The following is a 5,155-nucleotide window of genomic DNA, read 5'->3' as shown; positions in this document are numbered from 1 at the left end:
AAAGAGATGGAGATGACCTGGAAACCTTTTAGATGAGTATTAATTCTCACAGTAACTGAAAGTACTTTGTAAGATGCCATTAGAGAAAAGCAATCAATACTCCTAATNAATTTTAAACTGTGATCTACAACAATGATTAACATGACAAGATACTCCAAATATGCAATAAAGACACCTATCTTAGGGTCAACTAACAGTTGTCGAATTAAAATTAAGGCTAGTTGAATAAGAGGGTATTCATGCCTAGTACTATAACAGGGCCAACGATCCAAAGCTGAGGATCCAGGCTATGGCAACCATATTGTCACTTATACAAACATTTATAGTTTCCATACCCTTATATCTACCAGTAAGAGTAGCTATCCCTACATATCATATTCTCCTCCAGCAAAGACTATTTCAGAAATTCTCAGTGATTCAAAATTCAAGAGCTGATTATGGCTACTTAGCTCTAATTTAGTCTTCCACAGTCCAACCCTGACACCTAACTGTCAAGGAAACTATAGAAAAAAATCAAGAGCCAGAGAACCAGGAGGTCTGNTGAAAAAGTCTTTTTTTCTATAAGTGTCAGGGAAGGTGCACCCATGACATCTCAACAATGTAGCTGACTAAACAAAACCTGCACTTTGATAGCACCAGTTGTGATGCTGGTATGTATAGTGGAAATGTCACAAGACCCCACTCCTCCATGAACATCTACAGGCAATTAACAGCTGCTGTGAGAGTGAAAATCAGGCTTCTCCAGAAACAAGTTGCCTGATAGGTTATTCCATGCCAACTAATAAATATGGCAACATAATAAGTGAATAACACCAAAATGAGTCACTAAAATATCATAAAAAGTTAATAGGTAGGTGATGATGATGATGGATAGATAGATGGTAGATAGACAGACAGACAGATAGATAGANAAATAGATGATAGATAATAGGCAAATAGATATTTAAAGAAGTCAGAAATTTGAAGCATTGTGGAGAAANACAGGAGGAATTGAAGAGAAAGAGAGAGGCATGAAAATAACATGTATTTGATATTCAGGTGAAATTTTCAAAAAAATAATCTCTAGGAAAGTGGAAACTTTTGGTTTCTTTGGAAAGTCAGTTGTGTCAGATGGTATTATGCTGGGGTAGACACAGGAGAAAGGATATTTTTGCTAAAGCTAGCACATGAAAGGACACTTGATAAAGGACTCTCCAGGAATAACACACATGTATCGGTTGGCCTGAAGTTTCTGAGCTTCATTTGTCATGACTGCATAGAGAGAAAGGCACCAAAGCCCTTCTTGTGATGTTCTAAGGACTTCTTTCTGCTTCCCCAGACTCAGGCCNATTGTCAGAGTGATGTAAGCTGATGCAGACTCACAAGGAATTTTACTAAGACAGACTCACNTGCTGAGCCAAAGGGGGGGGACACATGATGTTTGGAGAGAGTCTAAATANGACTTAATGGACAGTAACGGGGCTTGCTTGTACAGCTAGCTTTTCAAAGCTTCTTGATTTCTTGTCTTTGCTTATCTTGCCTGCACAGCAGAGAACTTCTCATGTCCTAACCACTCCTGCTGACTCATACAGATTCAGCTAAGGCCTGCCTGTTTCTGCTACGTTGTGCTACTGCTGCTGACTCCTGTGAACTGAACTGCTGCTTTCTTGACATCACAGATGGGAGTAACTCTAAGGAACAATATCTAAACAGGACCACTTCCTCTGTATCCTAATAACCTTCCTTTTCTACTACCTCTGGCTAGAAGGGAGGTTAAATCATTTATTTAGGGTTTGAAAAATCATAGATGACACTCAACTCACTGTGTTCAATTTTCTTTTCTTTTTTTTCTATTTAATACAAAGTTAATCACAAGGCTATAGATATATTAAAATGGCAACACTAAGATCTTGTAAGAAGAAGGATGTTATTATTGGAAGATAATAAAACAATAGCCAATGGGTGACAGTTAGGTGTCTTCTAACACCTAACAATTGCCAATGTGCAGTACAGGTTAAATCATTGCATGTCTATATGAGGAATTGTCAGCCAATTAGAATGAACAGATATAAAAACAAAGAAAATATTAGAAGGGAATTTAAAGAAGAATTTTAAAATGCATACTCCATTACTAAAAATGATTTCTATTAGATAAAGAAGAAAAATTGGAAATATATATTTCAAAATTTCATCAATTATATTTTCAAATGAACTAGCTATAGGTNATTAATTAGAAAAAGTATTCTTATCACCACATTAGGTAACTGTACTTTAAGAGACTGAAGAAGGGACTCATTGGTTAAGAACACTTCCTTCTCATACAGAGAAATATCCCAAAACTTACATAATGGCACAAAACTATATGAAACTCCAATGCTAACACTTTCTCTGGCCTCCATGGAAGTGGCACATTTACATGTAAATGATTACACTTACATCCATGCAGACAAAACACACACAGAGACACACACATGAACATGTATGTACATGTACACACACATCAATAAGTCTTTTCAATATATATATATATATATATATATATATTAAGGAAAAAAGAACATTTACAAATTATAAGTAAAGAAAATGAAGAGCTGAAGGCTAAGTAGTTAAGATCACTGGCTGGTTTTCCATCAGACCCTGGATTTATTCCCAGCACCCTGAGGCAGTTCATAACCATTTATAACTGCAATTACAGGGGATTCAATGCCCTTTGCTGGCTCTGTGGGAACAGGAAACACATGTGACTCACAGACTTACATGCAGTCAAAACACTTAAATACATAAAATAAAATAAATATTTTGAACAGAAAAAGATGAAACTGGAAATCATGGAGTTTTGCAAAATGGAAAACTATTGCGGGTGAAGGGTACACATGATTAGAACTAATAAATTAAGTTCTTGAATGTATGACTGACAGAAGTACAATAAAGTAACAATAAAAAGCTATACTTTACAATTCCAGTAACAGTCTATAACATTTGGGTCATGAAGTATTTTATTGCAAGCAAGCTGTTAAACTAGAACCAATTTTAATATAAGTACCTAGAAGAGCAAAATATGCTTTGGTTAGCTTTACCAATATATGTATCTGCTCATTATGACACATCAAAATGTGAATGAGTAACTTCTTCTTGTTACTAATAAAAAAACTAACTTCAACTACAGAATGCAAAAGTTCGATTTACCNCAGTGATTCACTTCATTGTTGTGTTCATATTCTGTAGCTTCACACTGTAGTTAGAGGAGTTAATTTATACACAGTGACAAAAATATTTATAGGACTTAACAATTATCTCTACAACAAAAAATATAGTTCTTAGCCNCCCCCCTCACATCTGTGTGAGTGTGTTTGTGTGTGTATGTGTGTGAAGGATGANAAATAATATCCAAATACCTTATGTATTGTTTAGTTCATCTTTGCAAACAGCAATGAAGCAATCTATCACCTACCTATGTGTAGAAAGGAGCCTCATTGCTTTGTACAGTAACTAAACTTAAATTCTGCTCACATACCTGAAGATTGTAAATAAAGTACAGTGTGTGGTTCATTTAAATCACTTATAGCCTTTGTCATATTTACTTTATGCACAACTGCAAATTAATTCCATTCCTACTATCANTTTTCTATTCTTTAAATATTTATAATCATCATTTGTTATAGGAGATGCAGAGATTCCTAATGGACAAGAATACCTTGCAGCATTGCTGCACCACTATATTGCTAACATAGAAAAAAACCATGGGGTGTTTTACACATTTAATTTTTTCCAAGACCCCACTCCTCAAGAGAACAAATACTTTGACTTTAGGACCTAGAGAAAACTGTCTCAGAGTTGGCAGGATTTATTCTTCATAGTGCCAAAAAATACTATGGATTCTGCTGGGAGAGAGAAGACATCAGTGGTCTTACCCAGCATTAGATCTTGCATACTGGAATACCAACCAATCAGGTAAGATGTGACTCCTGGTACAATAGTGGCATAGCTGTTATAGGGAAACTAACTGCTTTATGACTGGATGTGAGGTTTGTTCCACAGATGGAATGGAAACAGAGAGGTGAACTAGTGAAGTTTAAATGGCTTAAGCAAGGAGGTGTCTGGAAGAATAGAAGAAACTAAGGACTGGGGATTGGAGGGCTTAGACAAAAATATGGTGTATGAAACCCCAATGTAGAAGCCTACTGTCTCACAACTCAATTTTNAAAATTGAAGGAATGGTAGAATAAATGTGAAATGCAAGAAGAGGAAGAAATACTGAGAGTTAAAAGATGAATTGAAAAAAATGGGGATATGAAGACAAAAACTAAAACTAAAACTAGAGAAGTCTATATACGCCTTATGGAAACCTAATTGTTACTAAGCTAATTTTACAATATAATTTTTAAAATGTAGAGTTTAAATGAAATGACTCTGTATGGACAATACTGCTCCAAGAACTTGTAGGTTGGTAAATTAAAACTGTAATACAATGATTGTGACATCTCCAAACAACTTATTGGTCAGAGAGACCATTAACGTCCTAAGGAAACACAAAATCTTGCCATAATTACCCACAGTGACTACATAGTAAGACTGTTGCTGGAGACAATAGACTTTAGCTACAGGTCATAGATAAACAGCACTCAGGGAACCCTGGAAAAGAGTAAGTGGAACGAATTGCAAACCTCAAACTTTCTCCATGATATCTAGCTCATAAGAATAGAAAGTGCTCTTTACCTGGTAGGGGAGAAAAATATTCAGCTAGACTCCACAAATCACAATTCTGACCTCAGGAAAGGTCTTGTTACTGGTGTAATTAATTTCACAACTGGTATATTAATACTGGCTACTGGCTATCGAGTATGAAATGTCAGCCCTGAAATCATACCTGTGAGTAGCATTATATAGACATTACTACGTATATGATGTGACAGCTCTTAAACAAACTGAAAAGAACAACAACAACAAAAAAAAAAACCCAACAACAATAACAAGAACATGAATCTAAAAATGAGCAAAGGGAATGGTGAATGTGGGATGGTTTGGAGGGAAAGGGGGAAGAGGAAGATGTTATTCTAAAAAATAACAAAAATAAATAAGAATATAAAGCAAAACAAAACAAAACAAAACATAAACTACCCATGGCGGGGTAGTTCATAAGCTCTAGGTCAGAACTTGCTATTGTTAATTTGTTAAA

This window comes from Mus caroli, chromosome 9 (genome assembly GCF_900094665.2).
Source record: "Mus caroli chromosome 9, CAROLI_EIJ_v1.1, whole genome shotgun sequence".
NCBI classification, from domain to species: Eukaryota; Metazoa; Chordata; class Mammalia; order Rodentia; family Muridae; genus Mus; species Mus caroli.
Note: the sequence above shows the minus strand (reverse complement) of the source record.